Source organism: Dreissena polymorpha, chromosome 2 (assembly GCF_020536995.1).
Source record: "Dreissena polymorpha isolate Duluth1 chromosome 2, UMN_Dpol_1.0, whole genome shotgun sequence".
Taxonomy (NCBI): Eukaryota; Metazoa; Mollusca; class Bivalvia; order Myida; family Dreissenidae; genus Dreissena; species Dreissena polymorpha.
The window spans coordinates 5,379,642-5,394,477 of record NC_068356.1 but is presented as its reverse complement, the minus strand read 5'-3'; the positions used below and the strand labels follow the sequence as shown (position 1 = coordinate 5,394,477).

General features: G+C 35.8%; 2 protein-coding genes across 2 annotated transcripts in view; both read right to left on the bottom strand.

The window, feature by feature from the left end:
* LOC127865686 (sodium- and chloride-dependent glycine transporter 1-like) overlaps nt 1-7,918 on the bottom strand; it is a 70,218-nt gene extending 62,300 nt beyond the window's left edge. Inside the window, exon 1 of the mRNA XM_052405624.1 lies at nt 7,885-7,918. The gene's annotated coding sequence lies outside the window, so the exon portion shown is untranslated. The remainder of the gene's footprint in view (nt 1-7,884) is intronic.
* LOC127865674 (uncharacterized) overlaps nt 1-14,836 on the bottom strand; it is a 323,557-nt gene that overhangs the window by 62,300 nt on the left and 246,421 nt on the right. The gene's annotated exons all lie outside the window — the stretch shown is intronic.

Below are 14,836 nucleotides of genomic sequence, written 5' to 3'. Positions count from 1 at the left end.
TGAAGTGGACGTTGTCTGGATGCTTTTTTGGAGGGGGTGGGGGTATTAATTATACAATGGTAAAAAATATATAAAAAATAAAACACGCGGAGATTTCATGCACGTACATCAATCTAATTAACTTAGTTATTTGATGCAATTAATAGCATTAAAGCACACTCAACAGAAGCCCCCCCCCCTCCCGGAAGCCCCACGATTAAAGTGATTTTGAAGGCTTTGTCAACCACTTTTCGGACATGTCACGCCTTATTTACTTTCATCAAAGTACCTTCTTATAATGCCAAAAATATGCATAGTTTATACGCCGGGCGACACAGAGTATAAAGTAAAAACATTTTAGCGATTGTCTGTGATTAGTGGGCAATTTTGAGTACGAAGAAGAGGATAAAAATGAGTTTACATAGGTGATTTAGATCTAGCTAAGTGTGAAACATCAAATGATTTGACTTTACTTTGAAGATTTTAGGGGGGGGGGGGCGTACGCCGCGTCCGCTCCCCTCCATTTGAGCCGCCTATGCTTAATGTGTTGACTCTCGACTCAGGTTGATAGGGCTCTAAATGCTCTATAATGCGCGTACGACCGTATGTAAATGTTACTGGGCCCAGATTACCGTTAAACCATCATTTTTAAACACGAATATAACCGTTTACGCGGGATATAAAAAAAGGTTGTCTGGACGCAGAATAATCGGCGCTCATTAGTTCCCAAACGCTATTACACTCGTATTCGCGCAGATAGTCCATAGATAGAAGTCAAGGAGTTATCCCATGCATATCCCAATCTCACTCAATTTTTGGACGCATATATTTATAGGGTTCAACTATGGGATAATGGACGTATATAAGCGCATGTCATGTAAACTGAGCACAGATCATTAGGGACCAATAATTATAAACCCGATTTTAACGTACATTATAAGCACGACGCGAACGTTATCTGGATAAAGATTTATAGGCGCCCATTACTTCACCAACGCTATAACACCCGTATAAAAACTTGCGAAGAGACGCAGAGACGCTGGTAAAATGAAGATACAGGATCTTCACTATAAATCTGTATTCTGAACTCCTAATAGTGTGCCTGTCTGTATCTAATGATGTTTGCAGAACTCCACATGATGTGCAAGTGTGCATCCAAAGCATCAAATTTGTTCACGCAGACAAAAAGGGCTTTATAACACTCGTAATTCATACTAGCCGATCCGCAAAATAAACACCTCGCTCACGTAGTGCACAATCAGCACTATAAATCTGTATTCCAAATTTAATATGTTTATTCACAATATTTTCACTATAAATAGAGATATAACTACTTATCATTATCAAAGTAACAAATTTTATTTAATACTTTTAAAATCCAATGAAAATAGAAGGAAAAAATCATTGTCGTAAATGTTGCTGCAAAGGCGTTGTATTTCCATATTTTTTGCCAAATAGTTTTCCTTCCAAAACTGACACGACCTCTTTATGCAAATTTATCGGAAGTAGACGATGGTTGGTTTCCGGCTCAATGTTCAATAAGTCAAGACGGTCAGAAAATGTCAAAACGGTGAATGGCCGTGTCATGTACCTTGTTCTTGAATGGCTCCGTTCTTAATAAGAGAAGAGAAATTAAACCTTACAGACCTGTATACATTTGAGATGAATAGTGATTTAGTGGGTGGGTTGGTTGGGTTTTCGGTGGATGGATGGGTTGGACGGTCGGTCGGTGGGTGGATGGCTAGGAATGAATGAGTGGTGCTTTGGCTAAGAGTGAGTGACATAGTGAGTGACCTAGTAGGTGAGTGAGTCTGACCTAGTGAGTAAGTTACCAAGTGAGATAGTGAACTATTGAGTGGGTGACTAAGTGAGTGAGAGACCTAGTTCGTGAGTAACCTAGTAAGTGAGTGACCTAATGAGTTAGTGACCCAGAGAGTGACCTATTGAGTGTCCTAGTGTGTGTGTTAGAGAGTTAGTCGATGGATATCACTCAAAAATTATCAGCTATTCCCCATATTCAAAGAATTAGTTTTGTAACTTTAGTTTTCAAGTCGTCATAATTAAGGGCCTTTGAACGTTGACAATAAAAAATACATTAACAATATGTAAACAGGTTAATAAAACAAAACTTTGTTTATCAAACTTATTTTATCGATACCTTTTAACCACGCCATTGGAAGGATTGTATTTGGCGCGGGTGTGGTCAAGATCATTGCAACTAAAATTAACTGAACACATTTCTCGATAACGAAATGAGTTATTGTAATTAAACTTGATACATGAGTACCGTGTATTCGGACCTAGGTTTGGATTGCATATTGTGTTAGTGGGATCAGTGTCAAGGTCATGTTTAGTAACAATAGTAAATATGTTTCTATTTAATTCGTCAATAATAGATTTGGCAATTGTAATAAATAAAGTATGAAAATAATGTTTACGTATACCTGACAAGGCAAAGGTCACTGTTACTAAAAAATATAAATATTTACTCCGTTTGGTAGATCCAACAAATTGTGTTATCGTCATTCAGTTACATACATAGATGCATTACATCAAAACTTAACTAGAAACTGCATCTTGTCTCAGTTACAAAATATAGATAACTGGTTTCCACGATATAAGTCAATGACGAATTGTTCAATTGTATTGAAACTACGTACACAAATGCTTTGTATTGAAATCACGCGTGGTATTGCATACGGGTGGTATGGGGTCAACGTCAATGCCACTGTTCAAAAGTAGATATTAAAGTCTTGTTTGTAGCCAATATCATGAAAACAAATAAAGCAATTGTTATAAGAGTATTTAAAACATGGTCTCCATAATGTCCAAGGATTGCATATATGATGGTTGCGATCAAGGTCGATGTAACCGTCACTAAATATAGAAACATGGTTTCGGCTTCTCTCTCGATAAGCTATAGGGATGCAAGCAAAGATACATTGTAAGACAACTTCAACTTTGTTTGCATATAGGGCACATTCTGTCAATGCCAACGTTCACGACCAATGTTATAGTAAAAAGAAAGCAATAGTTCAAAATAAATTCTTTATATGAGTATCGTAGGCCATGTTTAAAATTAGTAAATAACTTGATAGCTAAAATAACTAACCCACTGTACAAACAGTTCAGCTTATACAAAATGGCCAGGAACTCTGACTAGAACACATGAAAGTCGCGCGCTCAGATCTCCGACAGCTGCTTATATATGTGTTCATTTTAAACCAGAAAGAAACGCACTTGAATCGCAGTTTGACACATTTTGTTATTTATAAACAACTGTTCTATGTATCATTTAAGATTTTTTTTATATATAAAGCCTAAATGCTTCGAGAAGTGTGAACCAATTCTTTAAGTTTAATAAATTATGGAAGGGAATTTCCGCCAGTGCATGCATGATGTTAAATGACATTCTTATTTTAACAACTGTCATGTGCATTCTGTAACATGGTAGTTGCATTTCGCCTTGTTACATTAGCTGTACAAGCACTTCACATACTTGTGTCATATTGATAAGTTTATATTTACTTCATATATATCTTTACCGCGTGTGTGTTATTGACAACTGCAGTTAACCTTTTGGACTTTGTATGAATGCTAATTCTAACGGCGTTCTTTGTTTTACTATGTGCATTTGGCTATGTTGCTACTGAATTTAACAAGCTGTTAATATCTTTGTGGATCTATATTTCTTCTTAAGTCTATTGCTAGTGTGTCTCTAATTTAGGATTAGTTTTCGGTTTTGCATACACCGCCATTATAAATAGTTCACGTTGCAAAAAGGAGAACCAGTATTCAAAAACATAATTCCAGCGCAAATTGCAGCGTAAATTACTATTGCCGGGAGATCACTCTAAACATACATCAAAATCAAAATCTCCGGTATCAATCGTGATATATCGACTATCTCCGGAATTCTCCGTAAAAAAATGCCTCATTTAAATACAATAAATATTCATTATGTCGAAATACCGTCTTCCAATAGCCTCATTTACTAAAAAGCGGTGAGCGGGTAAAAACATAGCCGTCTACAACATGCCTAATGCGGCGACACGAATTACCATTAGCAATTTAATGTTGATGTTTTTACTTTCATGACGCAAATCGACTGTTTTGTTGAGAATCTCGAACATGTTTTAAGAAAAGGATAAGGAAACATAAGGCATTTTTCGTCGAAAAAATAATAAGACGGTGCCTCACCCTCTAATATCATTTTTCTGACTGCGGAATGAGGACGCAAATAAAGGATTGAAGGCGATTTCTTTGTGTAATGATGACACTTAATTGTTTCGTGTCATCGATCTTTACTAATATTTGTTCCGGATAAGTTTTGTTCTCGTTCACTAACTACCTCTAATTGTGTATTCATGTTACTGGTCTGCTTTTTACACTTTATCATACCACCGCATTGATATCTGCCTGATATAACGTTGCCTGATATATATTTTTTTTATATCATGGTCAACAGGAAGTTCTTATATCAGTCAATGTTTGGAGTAACGTGGGATTTGCAATCAAGTCAACAATTTCTATCAACATGAATCAGGTTCAACACAACAAAAAAATTGATAACAAGAACGTACATATTTTATTCTAGTTTAAATTCATAAATCACAAAAACGTTTATTTTTTTAAATCACCACCGCCCGCACTACAGAAGTTAAATGACATCATCAATGGGACAATAAATCTTAAATATCGATATAGTCATTGCACTCGCAAGTTTTGCACAGAAAGTCAAGACAAATGATTACTGTATGCTAATCCTCAACTATTTAAACAAACGAGTTAACACGCTTATGTCAATATTGACACCATCATCAAATTGTCAATTTCAATACACATCTCTAAATGGCGTCTCCAAACTATTCGGTGAAGTGTGTTCTTCGATTAAATTTGTCGCTGCAGTCCATTCCCGATCTCCAATTCAAGACGTTTATAATTAAAGCGGGTGTACTCTTCCCATTCGTAGTGCAAACAACTTTTAATCTCTATACGATTTTTAAAATAAGCGATTATTCGTGTCGTCTTTTCGAACGCCGTTGCTACACGTATGTCAACGTGTAAAAGACGGATTAGCGGGGATTTGTACATTTTAAATATTAAAAAAATGGATTGGTTTGCAGAGTTTTAGAAAATTGCGGTATGATAAACAGGAAGCAGGTTACTGTCCCATCGTTTTGTAATATATCAGGCTCGGCACGAATAAAATAACGGCTCGGCAAGCCTCGCCGTTATATTATTCTAACCCTCGCCTGATATATTTCAAAACGATGGAACAGTAATCTGTTATTCTCTATATAACTACCTACCCCCTAACTCACATACACCGATGTACTAATTTAGTAGTTTTAAAGACCTATTCGCTTATAAATAAATAACACCAGAACCACGAGGCTCGACATGACTTTGTGAAACAAATGACTTGAGACGTTGATTGTTTTGTATTACTTTGTTACTACGTTAGCCCCGTCACACCGGACTGGCGTCCTTACGGCGACCTAAGATTGTGTTTTTGGAAATTTCTGATTGTCGTAGTAAGGACGCAAATGACTTTTTCGGTAAAAATGCTGTTTTTCGCCTTCCCGTCACACCAGCGTCCTGGTTTATGGCGTTCTGCCCATATCTGTCCCATCACACGCAACATTCGTATTTGTATATGAGCTTCAGTCTGGGAAAACGTCGTTTAATGCTTGTGCGTAGAGTGTTGTCCTAGATACGCATGTGCAGTCCGCACTGGCTGATTGGGACGACCATTTCCGCCTAGACTATATTTTCGATTAGAAAAAAAAACTAAATGAAATTCGATAGGTACTTTCAACGATACTTAATACACGCATTAATTACATTTGTTATGCACAATATGTCATTCATATGTCCCAGTGTATTAAAACTATTACCGAAAGTGGTTACAGCAGGCATTACAAGTATAGTCAATAATAAGCATATACATGAGTGTCAAGCTGAATGAGTTATATGGCCAATAAAGGGATACTATATACACATGTTAATATCAACTATAACTTGTTTACCTTTGGTTCAACTCTATTTTGCTAGTTTAATATTGTATTGGCATTGTATGTTTAACGCTTGGGAATTTATGTGCGAAAATATTTTTTAGGATGCGGTTTCAAAATCATGCTACTTGACCGCATTAAAAATATTTACGGTTTTCCAGGAAAGATTTTCGAAACCGAAAAAAAAAACTCGTTATTTGATTGTATCTTTTCTTTTTATATTAAACGCAAGGAAAATCTATCGACACGTCCCATTTCTCACAAGCGTTAAAGTGAGCCTTATTCTGGAAATACTGGGCCGAATTCACGTTCTTAAAGTGTCATCAGAGACTATGCTCTGAAGTGCGCATAGGATAATCCGGCACAACACATTCCGCCTGTATGGCACTGTTCCTTTAAAGGAAGCGAACATCCAGTTTAGGCATAAGTTTTGTCCCTGATTGACCTGTGTTGCCTGAGCTTGCTAATCTTGAATAATACTCTAGGCATATGCGCTTTTGGAAAACGGGGTTTAATGAATGTGCGTAAGGTGTCGTCCAATATTAGTCTGTGCAGTCCGCATATGCATATGTCCATCCGGACCTTCGGTCGTTCCTTCGTTTGTCCGTGCGCCCGTTCGTCCCTTATTTAGTCCGTCCGTTCGTCCGTCCGTCAATTCGTTCGTCCGTCCGTCAATTTGTTCGTCTTGAACACTATTTAAACTTGCTTTTGGTTGTTCGTTCTGCAGTCGGACGTTTCCGCTGACCGGGTTTCTTGACTGTATTGTGCCGTGGAGTTCATAATGCCTTCGTTCATCCGTGCGTCCGTTCGTTTGTCTCTTGTTTCGTCCGTCCGTTCGTTCGTCCCTTCTTCCGTTCGTCCGTCTGTTCGTTCGTTCGTTCGTTCGTTCGTCCGTCTACAGTTTCCGCTAGCAGCTGACAGTTTTTTCATTTAATACAGGTCATTGTACCAAAGTTTTGTTTTCGGCTACTTTTTTTGGCTACAGTTTCCGCTAGCGGCTGAAAATTTGTCAAATTAATGGAAATAGTTCACCGTGTTCTGTTTCTGGCTACCTTTTGGCTACAGAAGCCCCTTGCGGCTCTGGTAGCCAGTACCGTCTACAGGTTTTGGCTATTCAGCCGCAACCTAGCCGCTACTGGCTGACTTTCGCTACCTCCAGGATACCCATTTCGGCTGCCTAGCGGCTAGTTAGCCGCTACCTTTTCATTTCTGTAAGGGTGTCTTTAATGTATCTTATTTTTATGTGACAACGTGCTTATTTTTTTTTGTTTTAAATGTATCTAATGATTTTACCTGTATTATATAGCATAGAACGCGTATATAAAATAATATATGGTAAATAAAACGGATTAAAAGGTTCGTATTATTGTATTCAACGGGTTTTAAGGCAGTAGCCAGGTGCCTGTGTATTGAGCTGATAAGATTGGGATCACCACAGCAGGTTGCTAATACACAGTGTAGACTTCACCTGTTTTGTGTACATTTGGGAATATCATTATGTAAGTGGTGTGTAACCTATATTTATTAAAGTAATTTTGTGAGAAAAATTACATATTGTCTCGAGTAAAGATGAAGCATAAAACAAAACAATAGTTCCCATCACACAAACATGATGCAAAATAATAATTTTTACAAAGATGTATGTAGATTTCGGTAGATTTGGGAAGATTTAGGTAGATTTAGGTAATTCGTTTCGCCCCGGAAAACACTATATCCGGAGAATACTCGCTCAACACGACGTTTGGAACGTAAATGAAAACAAGTTTATAATCAGGGATCACGCCAATTTACTTCAAACGGGCATTGCTCGAAAGCCAAATGAAAGCCTAGCGCTCGAAATGGAGAATAAAATAGTATGCAATTTACGTAATATACAATAATACTTGACCTTTTAGAATAGATAGGTGACAACACGTTTGAAATGGCGCGATGGAGAAATTGGTCAGGGTATATATTTAACAACACCGTGCACAAAATTATCATTTTTACGAACACTACCGATAACTACCGAAAATTAATAGAAAACTCTGGTTCCCCGTCTCTTATATGAATTCAGTATTACTAATGCATTCGTCTTAAGTCGGCATTCGGCTTATTTCATGTGAGCTGCTGCCTTGTGCTTAGTCATTTCGCTTAGTAAAACTGACAATAAATATGCATTTTCACGCATAACTAAGTATTAAAATGATGATAGTTCAGCAACAAGAACATATGCACATGAACTTTTTAACAGACATTATTCATTATTCATTTGTCATTTACTCGCAAGAATACATGATTTGCATACATCGAGTAAACATGAAAACGAAGTATGCATGTAATGTAACACTAACTGATACAAAAAAGCATAAACACGCAAGGAAGACGAAGTTATTTTAAAACAAATACAAAAAAGCAAAATGCAATTGTCATTTAGCAACATGCATGTAATCGCAGGTATTACCAATTGTAATATATCAACATGGTGTTGTCATGAATAAAACTACAATTGTCATTAAGCAAAATGAAATTGTAATTTAGCAGCATGCATGCACTGGCGGATATTCCCTTCCATAATAAATAACTTTAAATGAAATAATTTAGACTCTATCATTCAATAACCTGCTCACTTTTTTTTTAAATTGAACAATATTTTTCAGCAATTGATAATTTAAAGCAATTATAAAATAATTGTCATCTTCAAGTTTAAATACGCTATGATACTTGTTCAGTATTAAATTGAAATATTGCTTTGTGGTCATTATATAAGGTGACTTTTTTGTCACGACGAAGATAATTTTGTCACATATAAAGAATTTGTATTATACCGAAGACTACAGTTTTGCATTCAATACATATACCTATAGATAATATTGATTAATTTTAATTAAAAGTCTGACTGATAAAACGTGTGTATATTGCAAGTCACATTGTGAAAAGCGCATGTAGTCGATATTTGTTATTATGTGTCACAATATCTTATTTAATAATTTTGCGTTCATGTTTGCATATTCACGTGCGCCTTACAAAGGTGCACGGGCATGAATGTTTGTTCCAAAATATTTGCAAAAAACTTATGTTGCTTCTAAAATATAACAGGCATTAAACCAATAATTACGTTTTGTATAAGCAAGACGATATTGTTATGCTGACACTGAATGGTACTTTGTCCAATCTGCATGGGATTGTCAAAAACACATCGCGGGATAAAACTAGTTGCATCTCCACAATATAGAATATAACCAAAACGCGAGGTATAGGGTCTTTATTTGGTTTGGTTGGCGTGATATTACATCATAATGACATGCTGTTTAGTATGTTGTTTTATTCCGATTTATTACAAAATGCGCGTGATGGGTACACAAATGATGAGATAACGTTAATTGCCAGTTCAACTTTTCGCTGTTTAAACTTTTCAGCTTTGAAAGAGTAACTTTTATATATTAAATATTTAACTAGAAGTGTATCTTACTGTAGTCAATTTAATATTTGCAAGTATCATTCGAACGAAATCGTGCTGTCATTTGAGTCACTTACCCGGTATTTGTTATTTGGAAAGGGGCGTAACTGTGTTACACTACCGTGCCAGTTCACCCTTACTTGCATCCCTTTGATATAACTTCTAGCTCCGATTTTCGAAAAGTCTCAAGGCTTTTTCGAGAATAAATCGCTAAATTCATTGATTGCTATCTTTTTTTAAATGTGTATTACGTTTAAAAATAGCATCAATATATGTTTTTAACTTCACATATTTTTTTTCATTTCAAGGTTATAAGATGTTTTATTACGATAGTTTTACACTCGTTATTGCAATAAGAACAGTTAAGCTGTAGTTTTTCCTGTTAATTAAAACAAAACTTACAAATACAAATTTCCGATAAATCGGGACCTGGACCCGTGTTCAACAACCAGTTTTTACTTCTGATTCAATTGGGGCAGTTTTCAGTTAGGCATAAGTTTGTGCACTTAATATTGGTAAACCAGCGATCGAACTCAGGAAAATTGTGAGTTTGTAAACTGATCTTAGTAAAAAGACAAAAAACAGAAAAACAGACTAAACCAACTCACAGAATATACCGAAATGTGCCTGTTGAATGTAGGTTTTAAATACAGTACCTATAACAGTTGGTAAAATATACCAACAAATGCAAAACAACAAAGGTATAGATCGACTTTTGAATTAGCGCTTAATCAAATGCGCCAACATGCAAAGTTAACAGATATGTATATGAGCCCAAAATGCAAGCATAATTATTTGATGTTCTATAAAAATAGACCCTTACGTAGAAATGCAGTTAAAGAATTGTCAAAATTTAATAATGCTAATGTATTGTTATGTATCTCATATTAAATCCGTCTTTTTAACGACCCCCATCCCCCTACACACAAACGAAGAAAACAAGATTCAACTAACGTGTGATACCGCATGGGGAGAAACTGACCCATGCTACGTTATTTATCCATCCAAGACCGAGCTACAAATGACTTTCACTGATACTGCTACATGCGTCTGGCATTTAACGAAGCATGTACTCATCGTCTACGTACATGTCTAACCCCATTTACGGACGTATTTGAACATCGCGTATTAGATAATATACACATACCTGGCTTAGCCGCTTGAATAAGCATGTAATAATGTTTTTCAGTGCATGTATCTTAACTTAAAGGGGCCTTTCCACGTTTGGGTAAATTGACAAAATTGTAAAAAGCTGTTTCAGATTTGCAAATTTTCAATTTAGTTATGGTATTTGTGAGGAAACAGTAATACTGAACATTTACCATGCCCTAAAATAGCCATTGCATGTATATGCATCTTTTGACGATTTAAAAACCTGAAAATTATCAAGCGTTGCAATTCGAAACGAATTAATAATTAGGAGAGTTCTGTTGTTGTCGCTATATTTTGTACTTATAAAAAGTATAAAATACACTTGTCATTGTATACGGAAGGATGGCCGAGTGGTTTAGATCGTACAGTTTTTACTCCAGGACTCAAGGGGTCAGGGGTTCGAGTCCCGCTGAGGTTTTCTTTTTTTCTTTTTTTTTTAAATTTTATTCTTGATTTTTTTTTTACTGGAGCTTTTTAGATCGAACGTTTACATTTATCAATATAAAGCATTTAATGACAAACTTCAAAAAATGCCAAAATCTGTGAAAAGACCCCTTTAATTCAAAAATCTAGTTGCTACTGTAAAGAATTAAAATGTCTTTCTCAAAATCATCATTAAACTGTTAGTGGTCAACAAAATGTGAGCTTATTTTTACTCTTAAAAAAAAAGTTTTTTTGTATAAATGAGTACTACATTTATTCGCATGCACTGATTGGCATACCGACACATATATAAATTTGCATGAAAACTTTCATATTTCTTCAACTTGTTTTTTGCCTGCAAATTATAAATTTAACTGCTACTTCACAATGTTAGCATATGACATATTTGATAACAAAAATGGCGGCGAAAACAATGTATTTTTGTGAAGAAAAAAATATTTTGAGAAAATATTGAATGCTATTCGCCTGACAACAATAACATCCTCTTTAGTCTTTATCTGGATGCTTGCAATATAAATTTTGTACAAGTTTTACTGTCGTAACATTCACCGTTGATATGGTCTCGAAAATAGATGCAGCGCCGCAAAAAGGTGTGGGTATTGCAAACACTGAATTGAGGCGGGCTTTTGGCTGTATTAAGTTGTTATTTAGAAAAAAATGCAAACTTTTATCCGCTGATTTACATGAGATGCACATAAATATAGCCTAAAGTAAATCTAGGTTGTACAGTAATGTATTCAGACTAAATTTACTTAAATTCTTTTGTCAACGTGATTTTTCATGATGTGATTATGTGTGTAATGTTCAATAATGAGTTGTTCGTTCTGATCGATTAATTGGGTTAAAAAATAAAGGCTTTTTGAATAAGCAATTTCAGTAGGTCTTTCCATAAAACATGAATTTTGTTTTTAATGTATTAAAAAAAAATCCAATGTTCATTTAGTTGCCATCATTTATATTGGATCCAATATATATTTGTGTTTTATAATTTTATTTGCACACAGAAAGTGAAGAAAGTAACATAAACTCTGTGTGGCCTAACCATTCGAGCTCTATGATAAAACGATACTCATGGTAGAATAGCTAATATTGCGCTCAATATACTTGTCTTACTTGAGGATGGTCACAATAATTTCTCTCCGGATACTTCTGGAGATTCATTATTCATATACATGTACTTATATACATCAATAAATTATCGCACAGAGAATATTCCCCTAGAGCCTGAGTAATGATTCCACACGATTACGTAAACTTTTTGTGTTGACACTTTGCAATACGACCTACTCATACTGGTACAAACAGAAGGAGTCCAGTTTTAAATGTCACACTTAACCACTTTCAATGTTAAATCAAGCAAGTCTCCAAATTACTGCGAGAGTTACTTCCCTTTAAACGCTATTGAACTTCTCGTACTACAAATTATTCTAGAATAATCTTCAATTACATAAGCAAACATAAATACTTCTTTTGCGTCTATATAGGTCAAAACTAACATTTAGCAAACATTATAAATAGTAACGCTCGGAGCAACATTCCTTCGCTTTGCAACTTAGTTGAACGGCTGCGAAATAAAACAATGTTTTACAAATAGTCGCTTTAACTAAATAACAATTTACGTGGTTTTGAAAGGAATGAATAAAATTAACAAGAGCACCGCCTTGCGGGTGCAGACCGCTCATCTATTTTCTTTTTAAAGGTGAAGGGACTCTCATTTTCAATCACAAAGGAGGGAGGAGTGGAGTGAAGAGGGGTGTATAGTGTGGGGTTGTGGACATTTATTACATTACCTTCCAAAAAAGCAAAAAAAAAATAAAAAATCGGGGGGGGGGGGGGGGGTTTGGGTGCGATGGTTGGACGGTATTTCAAACATAACCGTTTTAAAAAAAAATGGGGGGGGGGGTATAGTGTGAGGGTGTGGTGATAATTTGTGAGATGATCTTAAAAAAAAAAAAAAAAAAAAAAAAAAAATATCAAAAAGAAAAATTGGGGGTGGGGGGTGGGGGGGGGGGGGTATAGTGTGAGGGTGTGGTGGTCATTTGTGAGATGATCTTAAAAAAAAAAAAAAAAAAAAATATAAAAAAAAAAATTGGGGGGGGGGGGGGTGGGGGGTTGGGGTGGGGGTATAGTGTGAGGGTGTGGTGGTCATTTGTGAGATGATCTTAAAAAAAAAAAAAAAAAAAAAAAAAATAGGGGGGGGGGAAGGGGGAGGGGGGAGGGGGGGGGGAGGGCACGGGGGATGGTTTGGGTGAAGTCTATTGTGGTATGTCAGGTAAGAGTAGTTTCATCAAAGTATCAATCAAATCTAATCATAAATAAAGAAGTTATGGCAATTTTAGCAAAATTTAATAATTTGACCTTGAGAGTCAAGGTCATTCAAAGGTCAAAGTAAAATTCAAGTTGCCAGGTACAGTAACCTCATGATAGCATGTAAGTATTTGAAGTTTGAAAGCAATAGCCTTGATACTTCGAGTGGATCGAAACACAAAATTTAACCATATATTAAAAGTTACTAAGTCAAAAAAGGGCCATAATTCCGTAACAATGACAACCAGAGTTATGCAACTTGTCCTTTTACTGTACCCTTATGATAGTTTGTGAGTGTTCCAAGTATGAAAGCAATATCTATGATACTTTAGGGGTAAAGTGGACCAAAACATAAATCTTAACCAAATTTTCAATTTTCTAAGTATAAAGGGCCCATAATTCCGTCCAAATGCCAGTCAGAGCTACATAACTTTGCCTGCACCGTCCCCTTATGATAGTTCATAAATCTTGCAAGTATGAAAGCAATAGCTTTGATACTGTAGGAATAAAGTGGACCTAAACACAAAACTTAATCAAATTTTCAATTTTCTAAGTATAAAAAGGGCACATAATTCTGTCAAAATGCCAGTCAGAGTTACATTACTTTGCCTGCACAGTCCCCTTATGATAGTTAGTAAGTGTTGCAAGTATGAAAGCAATAGCTTTGATGCTTAAGGAATAAAATGGACCTAAACACAAAACTTAACCAAAATTGTCAATTTTCTAAGTATAAAAAGGGCACATAATTCTGTCAAAATGCATGCCAGAGTTATCTAACTTTGCCTGCCCAGTCCCCTCATGATAGTAAGTAAGTGTACCAAGTTTGAATGCAATAGCATTGATACTTACTGAGAAAAGTGGAACTAAACGCAAAACTTAACCAAAATTTTCAATTTTTTAAGTATAAAAAGGGCACATAATTCTGTCAAAATGCACGCCAGAGTTATCTAACTTTGCCTGCCCAGTCCCCTCATGATAGTAAGTAAGTGTACCAAGTTTGAATGCAATAGCATTGATACTTTCTGAGAAAAGTGGACCTAAACGCAAAACTTAACCGGACGCCGACGCCAACGCCAACGCCAACGCCAACGCCGACGCCGACGCCAAGGTGATGACAATAGCTCATAATTTTTTTTCAAAAAATAGATGAGCTAAAAACGAGGACGTATGTCCAACTTGTTCCAACATATTTCAGCACAACGATATTTTTAGAGGCAGTGAACCTTCTTTGAATCAATAGCCTAGCACCAGAACTAGTGTTGCTTGTCGACTGATTAACCAAATGTTGTCGAGATTACTTAACACATGAAAAATTCTATTTTCGAACATGATCTGACAAGTCATTAGAATTCGATTTACTACATAAAAGCTTCGTTCATTATCCCAATTACTCATTTCTTTGTTAATATGGGTAGTAATACGATATATTTGTTCCTTGTCAACGAGGTTTATTAATAGCACAGAAAATATTGCAAGTCGAGTGGCTATTCACTCTTGT